This window comes from Lissotriton vulgaris, chromosome 2_1 (assembly GCF_964263255.1).
Source record: "Lissotriton vulgaris chromosome 2_1, aLisVul1.2, whole genome shotgun sequence".
In the NCBI taxonomy this organism is placed as follows: Eukaryota; Metazoa; Chordata; class Amphibia; order Caudata; family Salamandridae; genus Lissotriton; species Lissotriton vulgaris.
The window spans coordinates 1,187,548,522-1,187,569,097 of NC_141687.1; the positions used below are offsets into that span (position 1 = coordinate 1,187,548,522).

Here is a 20,576-nt window from a genome sequence, read left to right on the forward strand (position 1 = left end):
GCTTGTGCCAGCTATGTGAGAAAAGACTTGTCAAATATCTGTGTCTGCTGAAATACAAGAGAGGGATCATCAAAGGATCCACCCTGTACTTTGAAAGTAAAGACACACAATAATAAGCATAAATGACTGGTGGGACCTTCAAACACTTTTATGGGCAGGCTTTGAATTTCATTCTTTCCTTTTTGTTCTGCTCTTATCTATCTCCTGGGCATTTAATTGAATGTTCTGTATTTCTCTTCCCTGTTTTGCTTCCCATGCTGCCTCTATATATTCTTATCTATTATTTGTAATGCAGCTTTCCATTCTTCTCTTCTGCACAGCTTTGTCCTTGGTTTCAATCCCAGTTCCTTACCCTCTGCAAAAAACTTTCTATTGCTTTTCATGTTGGTATCTAAACCAAATGCACCATTGAAGCTGGTGCAAGATAATCATTGAACTCAGGATCCTAATGTTAAGAACCGAGAGCGCACAGATCAGAGGGCGTTGGTGGTATAGTGGTGAGCATAGCTGCCTTCCAAGCAGTTGACCCGGGTTCGATTCCCGACAACGCAGTACAAATACTTATATATTCTGCAAGCAGGATATATTTTAATGCAACATGTCACAAAATGGAAATATAATGAACAGATTAATCAGCCGTTATATAAAAAATAAACAAATATGTAGGCAAGCATCTCAATCGCCCCTTCTGCTATATTCATTGTCCTAATATATGATAAGTTTCATAAAGCAGAGTCACCACTCACATGTGCTGGTAAAAAATATTTACAGTGGGCAGACAATGAAAGGGCTGAGGCCCGAACACACATTATAACTCCAGCATCTCTATGTTAAAAACCATTTCCTAGGCAATGTCTAGCCTCTGAAAACAATATGCAAGATCCATCGATAAATCTGGTGAACGTCGCCAACATTTTGTGCATACTTGTGCCCTCACCTGAATGTAGCGCCACCTTGTAGACGTCGGAGGTAACTGCAGCTCAAAAAATGTTTCATCAGCAGGCAAGTTTAGAGGAATCCAAAAGGCAGATGTCCATGGAAAGAGCCCCCGACTGCAGCAGGAAGGTTGGATGCTTCAAATTTGCATAGTTTCCAGTCCAACGTCCTCTCATGTACCGAACGCTCCCAAACGCTCAAAAGCCTTACACCGGGCAAGCCCTCACCGGGTAGATCTCTGGCTTCCAGGTAAAGCCAAATCCTGAGCATGCTAGCACTAGGATCACAGAGAGAGAGAGACAGAGAGTGTCGGAGAGCTGCTGTCTTGATAAAGGCCTGAAACGGCTAGTGCCTAAGAGTGTCTGGACTATCAGTTATGACTGATTGTGAGAGGGGAAGATGAAGATTTTCTGCACCCAGCATGCCTTGCGATATAATTAGGCAAATGAGGTGAGAGCCCGACCAATCCCACTTCACTCCGCTGAATGCCTCCTCATCTGCATAAAGAGATAACTTTCACGAACGAGCAGAGAGGCGCAGCGGAAGCGTGCTGGGCCCATAACCCAGAGGTCGATGGATCGAAACCATTCGCTGCTAATTTTGCTTGACTTTCCTTCCAAGGACCAAGCTGTCATTTCCACACTGCCAGAAAGGAAAAGCGCAAGCTTGTGCCAGCTATGTGAGAAAAGACTTCTCAACTATCTGTGTCTGTGTAATACAAGAGTGTTCGTGAAAGGATCAACCCTGTACTTTGAAAGTAAAGACACATAACTATAACCATAAATGACTGGTGGGAGCTTCACACAACTTTCTGGGCATGCTTTGAATTTCATTCTTCCCTTTTTTTTCTGCTCTTATCTATCTCCTGGGCATTTCATGGAATGTTCTCTCTTTCTCTTCCCTGCTTTGCTTCCCATGCTGCCTATATATGCTGATTTCTACTATTTGTACTGTTGCATTTCATTTCTTCTCTTCTGCACAACTTTGTCCTTGGTTTCAATCCCCAGTTCCTTACCCTCTGCAAAAAACGTTCTACTACTTCTCATGTTGGTATCGAAACCAAATGCACCATTGAAGCTGTTGCAAGATAGTCATTGATTTCGGAAACGTAATATTTAGAACCGAGAGCACACACATCAGAGGGCGTTGGTGGTATAGTGGTGAGCATAGCTGCTTCCCAAGCAGTTGACCCGGGTTCGATTCCCGGCCAACGCAGTGAAAATGCTTATATATTCTGCAAGCAGGATACATTTTAATGCAACATTTCTCAAAATGGAAATTTCATGAACAGATTAATCAGCCATATATAAAAAAAATAAACAAATACATAGGCAAACATCTCAATCGCACCTTCTGATACATTCATTGTCCTAATATATGATAAGTTTTATAAAGCAGAGTCACAACTCACATGTGCTGGAAATAAACATGATACAGTGGGCAAACAATGGAAGGGCTGAGGCCCGACCAGACATTATAACTCCAACATCTCTATGTTAAAAAGCATTTCTAGGCAATATCTAGCCTCTGAAAAAAATATGCAAGATCCACCGATAAATCTGGCAAAAGTCCCTAACATTTTGTGCATACTTGTGCACTTACCAGAATGTAGCGCCACCTTGTAGCTGTCGAAGGTAATTGCTGCTCACAAAATGTTTTATCAGAAGGCAAGTTGAGAGGAATCCTAGAGGCAGATGTCCATGGAAAGAGCCGCTAACTGCAGCAGGAATGTTGGATGCTTCAAATTCGCAGAGTTTCCTGTCCAACGTCCACTCACGTCCCGAACGCTCCCAAACGCTCAAAAGCCTCGCCCTCACCGGGTAGATCTCTGGCTCCCAGGTAAAGCCAAATCCTGAGCATGCTAGTGCTAGGATCACAGAGAGAGAGAGAGAGGGTTCATGACATGCTGTCTTGATAAAGTCTGAAACGGCTAGTGCCTAAGAGTGTCTGACTTTCAGTTATGACTGATTGTGAGAGGGGAAGATGAAGTTTTTCTGTACCCAGCATGCCTTGCAATATACTTAGGCAAATGAGGTGAGAGCCGTACCAATCCCACGCTACTCTGCTTAATGCTCCCTATCTGCATAAAAAGAACACTTTCACAACAGAGCAGAGTGGCGCAGTGGAAGCGTGCTGGGCCCATAACCCAGAGGTCGATGGATCGAAACCATCCTCTGCTAATTTTGCTTGACTTTCCTTCCAAGGACCAAGCTGTCATTTCCACGCTGCCAGCAAGGAAAAGCACAAGCTTGTGCCAGCTATGTGAGAAAAGACTTGTCAAATATCTGTGTCTGCTGAAATACAAGAGAGGGATCGTCAAAGGATCCACCCTGTACTTTGAAAGTAAAGACACACAATAATAAGCATAAATGACTGGTGGGACCTTCAAACACTTTTATGGGCAGGCTTTGAATTTCATTCTTCCCTTTTTGTTCTGCTCTTATCTATCTCCTGGGCATTTAATTGAATGTTCTGTATTTCTCTTCCCTGTTTTGCTTTCCATGCTGCCTCTATATATTCTTATCTATTATTTGTAATGCAGCTTTCCATTCTTCTCTTCTGCACAGCTTTGTCCTTGGTTTCAATCCCAGTTCCTTACCCTCTGCAAAAAACTTTCTATTGCTTTTCATGTTGGTATCTAAACCAAATGCACCATTGAAGCTGGTGCAAGATAGTCATTGAACTCAGGATCCTAATGTTAAGAACCGAGAGCGCACAGATCAGAGGGCGTTGGTGGTATAGTGGTGAGCATAGCTGCCTTCCAAGCAGTTGACCTGGCTTCGATTCCCGGCCAACGCAGTACAAATACTTATATATTCTGCAAGCAGGATATATTTTATTGCAACATGTCACAAAATGGAAATATAATGAACAGATTAATCAGCCGTTATATAAAAAATAAACAAATATGTAGGCAAGCATCTCAATCGCCCCTTCTGCTATATTCATTGTCCTAATATATGATAAGTTTCATAAAGCAGAGTCACCACTCACATGTGCTGGTAAAAAATATTTACAGTGGGCAGACAATGAAAGGGCTGAGGCCCGACCACACATTATAACTCCAGCATCTCTATGTTAAAAACCATTTCCTAGGCAATATCTAGCCTCTGAAAACAATATACAAGATCCATCGATAAATCTGGTGAAAGTCGCCAACATTTTGTGCATACTTGTGCCCTCACCTGAATGTAGCGCCACCTTGTAGACGTCGGAGGTAACTGCAGCTCAAAAAATGTTTCATCAGAGGGCAAGTTTAGAGGAATCCAAAAGGCAGATGTCCATGGAAAGAGCCCCCGACTGCAGCAGGAAGGTTGGATGCTTCAAATTTGCATAGTTTCCAGTCCAACGTCCTCTCATGTATCGAACGCTCCCAAACGCTCAAAAGCCTTACACCGGGCAAGCCCTCACCGGGTAGATCTCTGGCTCCCAGGTAAAGCCAAATCCTAAGCATGCAAGCACTAGGATCACAGAGAGAGAGAGACAGAGAGTGTCGGAGAGCTGCTGTCTTGATAAAGACCTGAAACGGCTAGTGCCTAAGAGGGTCTGGACTATCAGTTATGACTGATTGTGAGAGGGGAAGATGAAGATTTTCTGCACCCAGCATGCCTTGCGATATAATTAGGCAAATGAGGTGAGAGCCCGACCAATCCCACTTCACTCCGCTGAATGCCTCCTCATCTGCATAAAGAGATCACTTTCACGAACGAGCAGAGTGGCGCAGCGGAAGCGTGCTGGGCCCATAACCCAGAGGTCGATGGATCGAAACCATCCTCTGCTAATTTTGCTTGACTTTCCTTCCAAGGACCAAGCTGTCATTTCCACACTGCCAGAAAGGAAAAGCGCAAGCTTGTGCCAGCTATGTGAGAAAAGACTTCTCAACTATCTGTGTCTGTGTAATACAAGAGTGTTCGTGAAAGGATCAACCCTGTACTTTGAAAGTAAAGACACACAACTATAACCATAAATGACTGGTGGGAGCTTCACACAACTTTCTGGGCATGCTTTGAATTTCATTCTTCCCTTTTTTTCTGCTCTTATCTATCTCCTGGGCATTTCATGGAATGTTCTCTCTCTTTCTTCCCTGCTTTGCTTCCCATGCTGCCTATATATGCTGATTTCTACTATTTGTACTGTTGCATTTCATTTCTTCTCTTCTGCACAACTTTGTCCTTGGTTTCAATCCCCAGTTCCTTACCCTCTGCAAAAAACGTTCTACTACTTCTCATGTTGGTATCGAAACCAAATGCACCATTGAAGCTGTTGCAAGATAGTCATTGATTTCGGGAACGTAATATTTAGAACCGAGAGCACACACATCAGAGGGCGTTGGTGGTATAGTGGTGAGCATAGCTGCTTCCCAAGCAGTTGACCCGGGTTCGATTCCCGGCCAACGCAGTGAAAATGCTTATATATTCTGCAAGCAGGATATATTTTAATGCAACATTTCTCAAAATGGAAATTTCATGAACAGATTAATCAGCCATATATAAAAAAAATAAACAAATACATAGGCAAACATCTCAATCGCACCTTCTGATACATTCATTGTCCTAATATATGATAAGTTTTATAAAGCAGTCACAACTCACATGTGCTGGAAATAAATATGTTACAGTGGGCAAACAATGGAAGGGCTGAGGCCCGACCAGACATTATAACTCCAACATCTCTATGTTAAAAAGCATTTCTAGGCAATATCTAGCCTCTGAAAAAAATATGCAAGATCCACCGATAAATCTGGCAAAAGTCCCTAACATTTTGTGCATACTTGTGCACTTACCAGAATGTAGCGCCACCTTGTAGCTGTCGAAGGTAATTGCTGCTCACAAAATGTTTTATCAGAAGGCAAGTTGAGAGGAATCCTAGAGGCAGATGTCCATGGAAAGAGCCGCTCACTGCAGCAGGAATGTTGGATGCTTCAAATTCGCAGAGTTTCCTGTCCAACGTCCACTCACGTCCCGAACGCTCCCAAACGCTCAAAAGCCTCACACCGGGCAAGCCCTCACCGGGTAGATCTCTGGCTCCCAGGTAAAGCCAAATCCTGAGCATGCTAGTGCTAGGATCACAGAGAGAGAGAGAGAGGGTTCATGACATGCTGTCTTGATAAAGGTCTGAAACGGCTAGTGCCTAAGAGTGTCTGACTTTCAGTTATGACTGATTGTGAGAGGGGAAGATGAAGTTTTTCTGTACCCAGCATGCCTTGCAATATACTTAGGCAAATGAGGTGAGAGCCGTACCAATCCCACGCTACTCTGCTTAATGCTCCCTATCTGCATAAAAAGAACACTTTCACAACAGAGCAGAGTGGCGCAGTGGAAGCGTGCTGGGCCCATAACCCAGAGATCGATGGATCGAAACCATCCTCTGCTAATTTTGCTTGACTTTCCTTCCAAGGACCAAGCTGTCATTTCCACGCTGCCAGCAAGGAAAAGCACAAGCTTGTGCCAGCTATGTGAGAAAAGACTTGTCAAATATCTGTGTCTGCTGAAATACAAGAGAGGGATCGTCAAAGGATCCACCCTGTACTTTGAAAGTAAAGACACACAATAATAAGCATAAATGACTGGTGGGACCTTCAAACACTTTTATGGGCAGGCTTTGAATTTCATTCTTCCCTTTTTGTTCTGCTCTTATCTATCTCCTGGGCATTTAATTGAATGTTCTGTATTTCTCTTCCCTGTTTTGCTTTCCATGCTGCCTCTATATATTCTTATCTATTATTTGTAATGCAGCTTTCCATTCTTCTCTTCTGCACAGCTTTGTCCTTGGTTTCAATCTCAGTTCCTTACCCTCTGCAAAAAACTTTCTATTGCTTTTCATGTTGGTATCTAAACCAAATGCACCATTGAAGCTGGTGCAAGATAGTCATTGAACTCAGGATCCTAATGTTAAGAACCGAGAGCGCACAGATCAGAGGGCGTTGGTGGTATAGTGGTGAGCATAGCTGCCTTCCAAGCAGTTGACCCGGGTTCGATTCCCGGCCAACGCAGTACAAATACTTATATATTCTGCAAGCAGGATATATTTTAATGCAACATTTCTCAAAATGGAAATTTCATGAACAGATTAATCAGCCATATATAAAAAAAATAAACAAATACATAGGCAAACATCTCAATCGCACCTTCTGATACATTCATTGTCCTAATATATGATAAGTTTTATAAAGCAGAGTCACAACTCACATGTGCTGGAAATAAATATGTTACAGTGGGCAAACAATGGAAGGGCTGAGGCCCGGCCAGACATTATAACTCCAACATCTCTATGTTAAAAAGCATTTCTAGGCAATATCTAGCCTCTGAAAAAAATATGCAAGATCCACCGATAAATCTGGCAAAAGTCCCTAACATTTTGTGCATACTTGTGCACTTACCAGAATGTAGCGCCACCTTGTAGCTGTCGAAGGTAATTGCTGCTCACAAAATGTTTTATCAGAAGGCAAGTTGAGAGGAATCCTAGAGGCAGATGTCCATGGAAAGAGCCGCTCACTGCAGCAGGAATGTTGGATGCTTCAAATTCGCAGAGTTTCCTGTCCAACGTCCACTCACGTCCCGAACGCTCCCAAACGCTCAAAAGCCTCACACCGGGCAAGCCCTCACCGGGTAGATCTCTGGCTCCCAGGTAAAGCCAAATCCTGAGCATGCTAGTGCTAGGATCACAGAGAGAGAGAGAGAGGGTTCATGACATGCTGTCTTGATAAAGTCTGAAACGGCTAGTGCCTAAGAGTGTCTGACTTTCAGTTATGACTGATTGTGAGAGGGGAAGATGAAGTTTTTCTGTACCCAGCATGCCTTGCAATATACTTAGGCAAATGAGGTGAGAGCCGTACCAATCCCACGCTACTCTGCTTAATGCTCCCTATCTGCATAAAAAGAACACTTTCACAACAGAGCAGAGTGGCGCAGCGGAAGCGTGCTGGGCCCATAACCCAGAGGTTGATGGATCGAAACCATCCTCTGCTAATTTTGCTTGACTTTCCTTCCAAGGACCAATCTGTCATTTCCACGCTGCCAGCAAGGAAAAGCACAAGCTTGTGCCAGCTATGTGAGAAAAGACTTGTCAAATATCTGTGTCTGCTGAAATACAAGAGAGGGATCATCAAAGGATCCACCCTGTACTTTGAAAGTAAAGACACACAATAATAAGCATAAATGACTGGTGGGACCTTCAAACACTTTTATGGGCAGGCTTTGAATTTCATTCTTTCCTTTTTGTTCTGCTCTTATCTATCTCCTGGGCATTTAATTGAATGTTCTGTATTTCTCTTCCCTGTTTTGCTTCCCATGCTGCCTCTATATATTCTTATCTATTATTTGTAATGCAGCTTTCCATTCTTCTCTTCTGCACAGCTTTGTCCTTGGTTTCAATCCCAGTTCCTTACCCTCTGCAAAAAACTTTCTATTGCTTTTCATGTTGGTATCTAAACCAAATGCACCATTGAAGCTGGTGCAAGATAATCATTGAACTCAGGATCCTAATGTTAAGAACCGAGAGCGCACAGATCAGAGGGCGTTGGTGGTATAGTGGTGAGCATAGCTGCCTTCCAAGCAGTTGACCCGGGTTCGATTCCCGACAACGCAGTACAAATACTTATATATTCTGCAAGCAGGATATATTTTAATGCAACATGTCACAAAATGGAAATATAATGAACAGATTAATCAGCCGTTATATAAAAAATAAACAAATATGTAGGCAAGCATCTCAATCGCCCCTTCTGCTATATTCATTGTCCTAATATATGATAAGTTTCATAAAGCAGAGTCACCACTCACATGTGCTGGTAAAAAATATTTACAGTGGGCAGACAATGAAAGGGCTGAGGCCCGAACACACATTATAACTCCAGCATCTCTATGTTAAAAACCATTTCCTAGGCAATGTCTAGCCTCTGAAAACAATATGCAAGATCCATCGATAAATCTGGTGAACGTCGCCAACATTTTGTGCATACTTGTGCCCTCACCTGAATGTAGCGCCACCTTGTAGACGTCGGAGGTAACTGCAGCTCAAAAAATGTTTCATCAGCAGGCAAGTTTAGAGGAATCCAAAAGGCAGATGTCCATGGAAAGAGCCCCCGACTGCAGCAGGAAGGTTGGATGCTTCAAATTTGCATAGTTTCCAGTCCAACGTCCTCTCATGTACCGAACGCTCCCAAACGCTCAAAAGCCTTACACCGGGCAAGCCCTCACCGGGTAGATCTCTGGCTTCCAGGTAAAGCCAAATCCTGAGCATGCTAGCACTAGGATCACAGAGAGAGAGAGACAGAGAGTGTCGGAGAGCTGCTGTCTTGATAAAGGCCTGAAACGGCTAGTGCCTAAGAGTGTCTGGACTATCAGTTATGACTGATTGTGAGAGGGGAAGATGAAGATTTTCTGCACCCAGCATGCCTTGCGATATAATTAGGCAAATGAGGTGAGAGCCCGACCAATCCCACTTCACTCCGCTGAATGCCTCCTCATCTGCATAAAGAGATAACTTTCACGAACGAGCAGAGAGGCGCAGCGGAAGCGTGCTGGGCCCATAACCCAGAGGTCGATGGATCGAAACCATTCGCTGCTAATTTTGCTTGACTTTCCTTCCAAGGACCAAGCTGTCATTTCCACACTGCCAGAAAGGAAAAGCGCAAGCTTGTGCCAGCTATGTGAGAAAAGACTTCTCAACTATCTGTGTCTGTGTAATACAAGAGTGTTCGTGAAAGGATCAACCCTGTACTTTGAAAGTAAAGACACATAACTATAACCATAAATGACTGGTGGGAGCTTCACACAACTTTCTGGGCATGCTTTGAATTTCATTCTTCCCTTTTTTTTCTGCTCTTATCTATCTCCTGGGCATTTCATGGAATGTTCTCTCTTTCTCTTCCCTGCTTTGCTTCCCATGCTGCCTATATATGCTGATTTCTACTATTTGTACTGTTGCATTTCATTTCTTCTCTTCTGCACAACTTTGTCCTTGGTTTCAATCCCCAGTTCCTTACCCTCTGCAAAAAACGTTCTACTACTTCTCATGTTGGTATCGAAACCAAATGCACCATTGAAGCTGTTGCAAGATAGTCATTGATTTCGGAAACGTAATATTTAGAACCGAGAGCACACACATCAGAGGGCGTTGGTGGTATAGTGGTGAGCATAGCTGCTTCCCAAGCAGTTGACCCGGGTTCGATTCCCGGCCAACGCAGTGAAAATGCTTATATATTCTGCAAGCAGGATACATTTTAATGCAACATTTCTCAAAATGGAAATTTCATGAACAGATTAATCAGCCATATATAAAAAAAATAAACAAATACATAGGCAAACATCTCAATCGCACCTTCTGATACATTCATTGTCCTAATATATGATAAGTTTTATAAAGCAGAGTCACAACTCACATGTGCTGGAAATAAACATGATACAGTGGGCAAACAATGGAAGGGCTGAGGCCCGACCAGACATTATAACTCCAACATCTCTATGTTAAAAAGCATTTCTAGGCAATATCTAGCCTCTGAAAAAAATATGCAAGATCCACCGATAAATCTGGCAAAAGTCCCTAACATTTTGTGCATACTTGTGCACTTACCAGAATGTAGCGCCACCTTGTAGCTGTCGAAGGTAATTGCTGCTCACAAAATGTTTTATCAGAAGGCAAGTTGAGAGGAATCCTAGAGGCAGATGTCCATGGAAAGAGCCGCTAACTGCAGCAGGAATGTTGGATGCTTCAAATTCGCAGAGTTTCCTGTCCAACGTCCACTCACGTCCCGAACGCTCCCAAACGCTCAAAAGCCTCGCCCTCACCGGGTAGATCTCTGGCTCCCAGGTAAAGCCAAATCCTGAGCATGCTAGTGCTAGGATCACAGAGAGAGAGAGAGAGGGTTCATGACATGCTGTCTTGATAAAGTCTGAAACGGCTAGTGCCTAAGAGTGTCTGACTTTCAGTTATGACTGATTGTGAGAGGGGAAGATGAAGTTTTTCTGTACCCAGCATGCCTTGCAATATACTTAGGCAAATGAGGTGAGAGCCGTACCAATCCCACGCTACTCTGCTTAATGCTCCCTATCTGCATAAAAAGAACACTTTCACAACAGAGCAGAGTGGCGCAGTGGAAGCGTGCTGGGCCCATAACCCAGAGGTCGATGGATCGAAACCATCCTCTGCTAATTTTGCTTGACTTTCCTTCCAAGGACCAAGCTGTCATTTCCACGCTGCCAGCAAGGAAAAGCACAAGCTTGTGCCAGCTATGTGAGAAAAGACTTGTCAAATATCTGTGTCTGCTGAAATACAAGAGAGGGATCGTCAAAGGATCCACCCTGTACTTTGAAAGTAAAGACACACAATAATAAGCATAAATGACTGGTGGGACCTTCAAACACTTTTATGGGCAGGCTTTGAATTTCATTCTTCCCTTTTTGTTCTGCTCTTATCTATCTCCTGGGCATTTAATTGAATGTTCTGTATTTCTCTTCCCTGTTTTGCTTTCCATGCTGCCTCTATATATTCTTATCTATTATTTGTAATGCAGCTTTCCATTCTTCTCTTCTGCACAGCTTTGTCCTTGGTTTCAATCCCAGTTCCTTACCCTCTGCAAAAAACTTTCTATTGCTTTTCATGTTGGTATCTAAACCAAATGCACCATTGAAGCTGGTGCAAGATAGTCATTGAACTCAGGATCCTAATGTTAAGAACCGAGAGCGCACAGATCAGAGGGCGTTGGTGGTATAGTGGTGAGCATAGCTGCCTTCCAAGCAGTTGACCTGGCTTCGATTCCCGGCCAACGCAGTACAAATACTTATATATTCTGCAAGCAGGATATATTTTATTGCAACATGTCACAAAATGGAAATATAATGAACAGATTAATCAGCCGTTATATAAAAAATAAACAAATATGTAGGCAAGCATCTCAATCGCCCCTTCTGCTATATTCATTGTCCTAATATATGATAAGTTTCATAAAGCAGAGTCACCACTCACATGTGCTGGTAAAAAATATTTACAGTGGGCAGACAATGAAAGGGCTGAGGCCCGACCACACATTATAACTCCAGCATCTCTATGTTAAAAACCATTTCCTAGGCAATATCTAGCCTCTGAAAACAATATACAAGATCCATCGATAAATCTGGTGAAAGTCGCCAACATTTTGTGCATACTTGTGCCCTCACCTGAATGTAGCGCCACCTTGTAGACGTCGGAGGTAACTGCAGCTCAAAAAATGTTTCATCAGAGGGCAAGTTTAGAGGAATCCAAAAGGCAGATGTCCATGGAAAGAGCCCCCGACTGCAGCAGGAAGGTTGGATGCTTCAAATTTGCATAGTTTCCAGTCCAACGTCCTCTCATGTATCGAACGCTCCCAAACGCTCAAAAGCCTTACACCGGGCAAGCCCTCACCGGGTAGATCTCTGGCTCCCAGGTAAAGCCAAATCCTAAGCATGCAAGCACTAGGATCACAGAGAGAGAGAGACAGAGAGTGTCGGAGAGCTGCTGTCTTGATAAAGACCTGAAACGGCTAGTGCCTAAGAGGGTCTGGACTATCAGTTATGACTGATTGTGAGAGGGGAAGATGAAGATTTTCTGCACCCAGCATGCCTTGCGATATAATTAGGCAAATGAGGTGAGAGCCCGACCAATCCCACTTCACTCCGCTGAATGCCTCCTCATCTGCATAAAGAGATCACTTTCACGAACGAGCAGAGTGGCGCAGCGGAAGCGTGCTGGGCCCATAACCCAGAGGTCGATGGATCGAAACCATCCTCTGCTAATTTTGCTTGACTTTCCTTCCAAGGACCAAGCTGTCATTTCCACACTGCCAGAAAGGAAAAGCGCAAGCTTGTGCCAGCTATGTGAGAAAAGACTTCTCAACTATCTGTGTCTGTGTAATACAAGAGTGTTCGTGAAAGGATCAACCCTGTACTTTGAAAGTAAAGACACACAACTATAACCATAAATGACTGGTGGGAGCTTCACACAACTTTCTGGGCATGCTTTGAATTTCATTCTTCCCTTTTTTTCTGCTCTTATCTATCTCCTGGGCATTTCATGGAATGTTCTCTCTCTTTCTTCCCTGCTTTGCTTCCCATGCTGCCTATATATGCTGATTTCTACTATTTGTACTGTTGCATTTCATTTCTTCTCTTCTGCACAACTTTGTCCTTGGTTTCAATCCCCAGTTCCTTACCCTCTGCAAAAAACGTTCTACTACTTCTCATGTTGGTATCGAAACCAAATGCACCATTGAAGCTGTTGCAAGATAGTCATTGATTTCGGGAACGTAATATTTAGAACCGAGAGCACACACATCAGAGGGCGTTGGTGGTATAGTGGTGAGCATAGCTGCTTCCCAAGCAGTTGACCCGGGTTCGATTCCCGGCCAACGCAGTGAAAATGCTTATATATTCTGCAAGCAGGACATATTTTAATGCAACATGTCTCAAAATGGAAATTTCATGAACAGATTAATCAGCCATATATAAAAAAATAAACAAATACATAGGCAAACATCTCAATCGCACCTTCTGATACATTCATTGTCCTAATATATGATAAGTTTTATAAAGCAGAGTCACAACTCACATGTGCTGGTAATAAATATGTTACAGTGGGCAAACAATGGAAGGGCTGAGGCCCGACCAGACATTATAACTCCAACATCTCTATGTTAAAAAGCATTTCTAGGCAATATCTAGCCTCTGAAAAAAATATGCAAGATCCACCGATAAATCTGGCAAAAGTCCCTAACATTTTGTGCATACTTGTGCACTTACCAGAATGTAGCGCCACCTTGTAGCTGTCGAAGGTAATTGCTGCTCACAAAATGTTTTATCAGAAGGCAAGTTGAGAGGAATCCTAGAGGCAGATGTCCATGGAAAGAGCCGCTCACTGCAGCAGGAATGTTGGATGCTTCAAATTCGCAGAGTTTCCTGTCCAACGTCCACTCACGTCCCGAACGCTCCCAAACGCTCAAAAGCCTCACACCGGGCAAGCCCTCACCGGGTAGATCTCTGGCTCCCAGGTAAAGCCAAATCCTGAGCATGCTAGTGCTAGGATCACAGAGAGAGAGAGAGAGGGTTCATGACATGCTGTCTTGATAAAGGTCTGAAACGGCTAGTGCCTAAGAGTGTCTGACTTTCAGTTATGACTGATTGTGAGAGGGGAAGATGAAGTTTTTCTGTACCCAGCATGCCTTGCAATATACTTAGGCAAATGAGGTGAGAGCCGTACCAATCCCACGCTACTCTGCTTAATGCTCCCTATCTGCATAAAAAGAACACTTTCACAACAGAGCAGAGTGGCGCAGTGGAAGCGTGCTGGGCCCATAACCCAGAGATCGATGGATCGAAACCATCCTCTGCTAATTTTGCTTGACTTTCCTTCCAAGGACCAAGCTGTCATTTCCACGCTGCCAGCAAGGAAAAGCACAAGCTTGTGCCAGCTATGTGAGAAAAGACTTGTCAAATATCTGTGTCTGCTGAAATACAAGAGAGGGATCGTCAAAGGATCCACCCTGTACTTTGAAAGTAAAGACACACAATAATAAGCATAAATGACTGGTGGGACCTTCAAACACTTTTATGGGCAGGCTTTGAATTTCATTCTTCCCTTTTTGTTCTGCTCTTATCTATCTCCTGGGCATTTAATTGAATGTTCTGTATTTCTCTTCCCTGTTTTGCTTTCCATGCTGCCTCTATATATTCTTATCTATTATTTGTAATGCAGCTTTCCATTCTTCTCTTCTGCACAGCTTTGTCCTTGGTTTCAATCTCAGTTCCTTACCCTCTGCAAAAAACTTTCTATTGCTTTTCATGTTGGTATCTAAACCAAATGCACCATTGAAGCTGGTGCAAGATAGTCATTGAACTCAGGATCCTAATGTTAAGAACCGAGAGCGCACAGATCAGAGGGCGTTGGTGGTATAGTGGTGAGCATAGCTGCCTTCCAAGCAGTTGACCCGGGTTCGATTCCCGGCCAACGCAGTACAAATACTTATATATTCTGCAAGCAGGATATATTTTAATGCAACATTTCTCAAAATGGAAATTTCATGAACAGATTAATCAGCCATATATAAAAAAAATAAACAAATACATAGGCAAACATCTCAATCGCACCTTCTGATACATTCATTGTCCTAATATATGATAAGTTTTATAAAGCAGTCACAACTCACATGTGCTGGAAATAAATATGTTACAGTGGGCAAACAATGGAAGGGCTGAGGCCCGACCAGACATTATAACTCCAACATCTCTATGTTAAAAAGCATTTCTAGGCAATATCTAGCCTCTGAAAAAAATATGCAAGATCCACCGATAAATCTGGCAAAAGTCCCTAACATTTTGTGCATACTTGTGCACTTACCAGAATGTAGCGCCACCTTGTAGCTGTCGAAGGTAATTGCTGCTCACAAAATGTTTTATCAGAAGGCAAGTTGAGAGGAATCCTAGAGGCAGATGTCCATGGAAAGAGCCGCTCACTGCAGCAGGAATGTTGGATGCTTCAAATTCGCAGAGTTTCCTGTCCAACGTCCACTCACGTCCCGAACGCTCCCAAACGCTCAAAAGCCTCACACCGGGCAAGCCCTCACCGGGTAGATCTCTGGCTCCCAGGTAAAGCCAAATCCTGAGCATGCTAGTGCTAGGATCACAGAGAGAGAGAGAGAGGGTTCATGACATGCTGTCTTGATAAAGGTCTGAAACGGCTAGTGCCTAAGAGTGTCTGACTTTCAGTTATGACTGATTGTGAGAGGGGAAGATGAAGTTTTTCTGTACCCAGCATGCCTTGCAATATACTTAGGCAAATGAGGTGAGAGCCGTACCAATCCCACGCTACTCTGCTTAATGCTCCCTATCTGCATAAAAAGAACACTTTCACAACAGAGCAGAGTGGCGCAGTGGAAGCGTGCTGGGCCCATAACCCAGAGATCGATGGATCGAAACCATCCTCTGCTAATTTTGCTTGACTTTCCTTCCAAGGACCAAGCTGTCATTTCCACGCTGCCAGCAAGGAAAAGCACAAGCTTGTGCCAGCTATGTGAGAAAAGACTTGTCAAATATCTGTGTCTGCTGAAATACAAGAGAGGGATCGTCAAAGGATCCACCCTGTACTTTGAAAGTAAAGACACACAATAATAAGCATAAATGACTGGTGGGACCTTCAAACACTTTTATGGGCAGGCTTTGAATTTCATTCTTCCCTTTTTGTTCTGCTCTTATCTATCTCCTGGGCATTTAATTGAATGTTCTGTATTTCTCTTCCCTGTTTTGCTTTCCATGCTGCCTCTATATATTCTTATCTATTATTTGTAATGCAGCTTTCCATTCTTCTCTTCTGCACAGCTTTGTCCTTGGTTTCAATCTCAGTTCCTTACCCTCTGCAAAAAACTTTCTATTGCTTTTCATGTTGGTATCTAAACCAAATGCACCATTGAAGCTGGTGCAAGATAGTCATTGAACTCAGGATCCTAATGTTAAGAACCGAGAGCGCACAGATCAGAGGGCGTTGGTGGTATAGTGGTGAGCATAGCTGCCTTCCAAGCAGTTGACCCGGGTTCGATTCCCGGCCAACGCAGTACAAATACTTATATATTCTGCAAGCAGGATATATTTTAATGCAACATTTCTCAAAATGGAAATTTCATGAACAGATTAATCAGCCATATATAAAAAAAATAAACAAATACATAGGCAAACATCTCAATCGCACCTTCTGATACATTCATTGTCCTAATATATGATAAGTTTTATAAAGCAGTCACAACTCACATGTGCTGGAAATAAATATGTTACAGTGGGCAAACAATGGAAGGGCTGAGGCCCGACCAGACATTATAACTCCAACATCTCTATGTTAAAAAGCATTTCTAGGCAATATCTAGCCTCTGAAAAAAATATGCAAGATCCACCGATAAATCTGGCAAAAGTCCCTAACATTTTGTGCATACTTGTGCACTTACCAGAATGTAGCGCCACCTTGTAGCTGTCGAAGGTAATTGCTGCTCACAAAATGTTTTATCAGAAGGCAAGTTGAGAGGAATCCTAGAGGCAGATGTCCATGGAAAGAGCCGCTCACTGCAGCAGGAATGTTGGATGCTTCAAATTCGCAGAGTTTCCTGTCCAACGTCCACTCACGTCCCGAACGCTCCCAAACGCTCAAAAGCCTCACACCGGGCAAGCCCTCACCGGGTAGATCTCTGGCTCCCAGGTAAAGCCAAATCCTGAGCATGCTAGTGCTAGGATCACAGAGAGAGAGAGAGAGGGTTCATGACATGCTGTCTTGATAAAGTCTGAAACGGCTAGTGCCTAAGAGTGTCTGACTTTCAGTTATGACTGATTGTGAGAGGGGAAGATGAAGTTTTTCTGTACCCAGCATGCCTTGCAATATACTTAGGCAAATGAGGTGAGAGCCGTACCAATCCCACGCTACTCTGCTTAATGCTCCCTATCTGCATAAAAAGAACACTTTCACAACAGAGCAGAGTGGCGCAGCGGAAGCGTGCTGGGCCCATAACCCAGAGGTTGATGGATCGAAACCATCCTCTGCTAATTTTGCTTGACTTTCCTTCCAAGGACCAATCTGTCATTTCCACGCTGCCAGCAAGGAAAAGCACAAGCTTGTGCCAGCTATGTGAGAAAAGACTTGTCAAATATCTGTGTCTGCTGAAATACAAGAGAGGGATCATCAAAGGATCCACCCTGTACTTTGAAAGTAAAGACACACAATAATAAGCATAAATGACTGGTGGGACCTTCAAACACTTTTATGGGCAGGCTTTGAATTTCATTCTTTCCTTTTTGTTCTGCTCTTATCTATCTCCTGGGCATTTAATTGAATGTTCTGTATTTCTCTTCCCTGTTTTGCTTCCCATGCTGCCTCTATATATTCTTATCTATTATTTGTAATGCAGCTTTCCATTCTTCTCTTCTGCACAGCTTTGTCCTTGGTTTCAATCCCAGTTCCTTACCCTCTGCAAAAAACTTTCTATTGCTTTTCATGTTGGTATCTAAACCAAATGCACCATTGAAGCTGGTGCAAGATAATCATTGAACTCAGGATCCTAATGTTAAGAACCGAGAGCGCACAGATCAGAGGGCGTTGGTGGTATAGTGGTGAGCATAGCTGCCTTCCAAGCAGTTGACCCGGGTTCGATTCCCGACAACGCAGTACAAATACTTATATATTCTGCAAGCAGGATATATTTTAATGCAACATGTCACAAAATGGAAATATAATGAACAGATTAATCAGCCGTTATATAAAAAATAAACAAATATGTAGGCAAGCATCTCAATCGCCCCTTCTGCTATATTCATTGTCCTAATATATGATAAGTTTCATAAAGCAGAGTCACCACTCACATGTGCTGGTAAAAAATATTTACAGTGGGCAGACAATGAAAGGGCTGAGGCCCGAACACACATTATAACTCCAGCATCTCTATGTTAAAAACCATTTCCTAGGCAATGTCTAGCCTCTGAAAACAATATGCAAGATCCATCGATAAATCTGGTGAACGTCGCCAACATTTTGTGCATACTTGTGCCCTCACCTGAATGTAGCGCCACCTTGTAGACGTCGGAGGTAACTGCAGCTCAAAAAATGTTTCATCAGCAGGCAAGTTTAGAGGAATCCAAAAGGCAGATGTCCATGGAAAGAGCCCCCGACTGCAGCAGGAAGGTTGGATGCTTCAAATTTGCATAGTTTCCAGTCCAACGTCCTCTCATGTACCGAACGCTCCCAAACGCTCAAAAGCCTTACACCGGGCAAGCCCTCACCGGGTAGATCTCTGGCTTCCAGGTAAAGCCAAATCCTGAGCATGCTAGCACTAGGATCACAGAGAGAGAGAGACAGAGAGTGTCGGAGAGCTGCTGTCTTGATAAAGGCCTGAAACGGCTAGTGCCTAAGAGTGTCTGGACTATCAGTTATGACTGATTGTGAGAGGGGAAGATGAAGATTTTCTGCACCCAGCATGCCTTGCGATATAATTAGGCAAATGAGGTGAGAGCCCGACCAATCCCACTTCACTCCGCTGAATGCCTCCTCATCTGCATAAAGAGATAACTTTCACGAACGAGCAGAGAGGCGCAGCGGAAGCGTGCTGGGCCCATAACCCAGAGGTCGATGGATCGAAACCATTCGCTGCTAATTTTGCTTGACTTTCCTTCCAAGGACCAAGCTGTCATTTCCACACTGCCAGAAAGGAAAAGCGCAAGCTTGTGCCAGCTATGTGAGAAAAGACTTCTCAACTATCTGTGTCTGTGTAATACAAGAGTGTTCGTGAAAGGATCAACCCTGTACTTTGAAAGTAAAGACACATAACTATAACCATAAATGACTGGTGGGAGCTTCACACAACTTTCTGGGCATGCTTTGAATTTCATTCTTCCCTTTTTTTTCTGCTCTTATCTATCTCCTGGGCATTTCATGGAATGTTCTCTCTTTCTCTTCCCTGCTTTGCTTCCCATGCTGCCTATATATGCTGATTTCTACTATTTGTACTGTTGCATTTCATTTCTTCTCTTCTGCACAACTTTGTCCTTGGTTTCAATCCCCAGTTCCTTACCCTCTGCAAAAAACGTTCTACTACTTCTCATGTTGGTATCGAAACCAAATGCACCATTGAAGCTGTTGCAAGATAGTCATTGATTTCGGAAACGTAATATTTAGAACCGAGAGCACACACATCAGAGGGCGTTGGTGGTATAGTGGTGAGCATAGCTGCTTCCCAAGCAGTTGACCCGGGTTCGATTCCCGGCCAACGCAGTGAAAATGCTTATATATTCTGCAAGCAGGATACATTTTAATGCAACATTTCTCAAAATGGAAATTTCATGAACAGATTAATCAGCCATATATAAAAAAAATAAACAAATACATAGGCAAACATCTCAATCGCACCTTCTGATACATTCATTGTCCTAATATATGATAAGTTTTATAAAGCAGAGTCACAACTCACATGTGCTGGAAATAAACATGATACAGTGGGCAAACAATGGAAGGGCTGAGGCCCGACCAGACATTATAACTCCAACATCTCTATGTTAAAAAGCATTTCTAGGCAATATCTAGCCTCTGAAAAAAATATGCAAGATCCACCGATAAATCTGGCAAAAGTCCCTAACATTTTGTGCATACTTGTGCACTTACCAGAATGTAGCGCCACCTTGTAGCTGTCGAAGGTAATTGCTGCTCACAAAATGTTTTATCAGAAGGCAAGTTGAGAGGAATCCTAGAGGCAGATGTCCATGGAAAGAGCCGCTAACTGCAGCAGGAATGTTGGATGCTTCAAATTCGCAGAGTTTCCTGTCCAACGTCCACTCACGTCCCGAACGCTCCCAAACGCTCAAAAGCCTCGCCCTCACCGGGTAGATCTCTGGCTCCCAGGTAAAGCCAAATCCTGAGCATGCTAGTGCTAGGATCACAGAGAGAGAGAGAGAGGGTTCATGACATGCTGTCTTGATAAAGTCTGAAACGGCTAGTGCCTAAGAGTGTCTGACTTTCAGTTATGACTGATTGTGAGAGGGGAAGATGAAGTTTTTCTGTACCCAGCATGCCTTGCAATATACTTAGGCAAATGAGGTGAGAGCCGTACCAATCCCACGCTACTCTGCTTAATGCTCCCTATCTGCATAAAAAGAACACTTTCACAA

General features: G+C 43.3%; 12 non-coding genes across 12 annotated transcripts; all 12 read left to right on the plus strand.

The window, feature by feature from the left end:
- The first annotated feature begins 2,079 nt into the window (after positions 1 to 2,079).
- On the plus strand, positions 2,080 to 2,151 carry TRNAG-CCC (transfer RNA glycine (anticodon CCC)). Its single transcript has one exon. It is a non-coding gene; the product is annotated as a tRNA-Gly (tRNA).
- An 893-nt stretch (positions 2,152 to 3,044) lies between these two features.
- TRNAM-CAU (transfer RNA methionine (anticodon CAU)) lies at positions 3,045 to 3,116 on the plus strand. The gene has a single exon. It is a non-coding gene; the product is annotated as a tRNA-Met (tRNA).
- A 1,529-nt stretch (positions 3,117 to 4,645) lies between these two features.
- Positions 4,646 to 4,717, plus strand: TRNAM-CAU (transfer RNA methionine (anticodon CAU)). The gene has a single exon. It is a non-coding gene; the product is annotated as a tRNA-Met (tRNA).
- Positions 4,718 to 5,262: 545 nt separating this feature from the next.
- On the plus strand, positions 5,263 to 5,334 carry TRNAG-CCC (transfer RNA glycine (anticodon CCC)). The gene has a single exon. It is a non-coding gene; the product is annotated as a tRNA-Gly (tRNA).
- Positions 5,335 to 6,856: 1,522 nt separating this feature from the next.
- On the plus strand, positions 6,857 to 6,928 carry TRNAG-UCC (transfer RNA glycine (anticodon UCC)). The gene has a single exon. It is a non-coding gene; the product is annotated as a tRNA-Gly (tRNA).
- Positions 6,929 to 10,050: 3,122 nt separating this feature from the next.
- Positions 10,051 to 10,122, plus strand: TRNAG-CCC (transfer RNA glycine (anticodon CCC)). Its single transcript has one exon. It is a non-coding gene; the product is annotated as a tRNA-Gly (tRNA).
- Positions 10,123 to 11,015: 893 nt separating this feature from the next.
- Positions 11,016 to 11,087, plus strand: TRNAM-CAU (transfer RNA methionine (anticodon CAU)). The gene has a single exon. It is a non-coding gene; the product is annotated as a tRNA-Met (tRNA).
- A 1,529-nt stretch (positions 11,088 to 12,616) lies between these two features.
- TRNAM-CAU (transfer RNA methionine (anticodon CAU)) lies at positions 12,617 to 12,688 on the plus strand. Its single transcript has one exon. It is a non-coding gene; the product is annotated as a tRNA-Met (tRNA).
- A 545-nt stretch (positions 12,689 to 13,233) lies between these two features.
- On the plus strand, positions 13,234 to 13,305 carry TRNAG-CCC (transfer RNA glycine (anticodon CCC)). The gene has a single exon. It is a non-coding gene; the product is annotated as a tRNA-Gly (tRNA).
- Positions 13,306 to 14,828: 1,523 nt separating this feature from the next.
- Positions 14,829 to 14,900, plus strand: TRNAG-UCC (transfer RNA glycine (anticodon UCC)). The gene has a single exon. It is a non-coding gene; the product is annotated as a tRNA-Gly (tRNA).
- A 1,522-nt stretch (positions 14,901 to 16,422) lies between these two features.
- Positions 16,423 to 16,494, plus strand: TRNAG-UCC (transfer RNA glycine (anticodon UCC)). The gene has a single exon. It is a non-coding gene; the product is annotated as a tRNA-Gly (tRNA).
- A 3,120-nt stretch (positions 16,495 to 19,614) lies between these two features.
- TRNAG-CCC (transfer RNA glycine (anticodon CCC)) lies at positions 19,615 to 19,686 on the plus strand. Its single transcript has one exon. It is a non-coding gene; the product is annotated as a tRNA-Gly (tRNA).
- Positions 19,687 to 20,576: the final 890 nt, after the last annotated feature.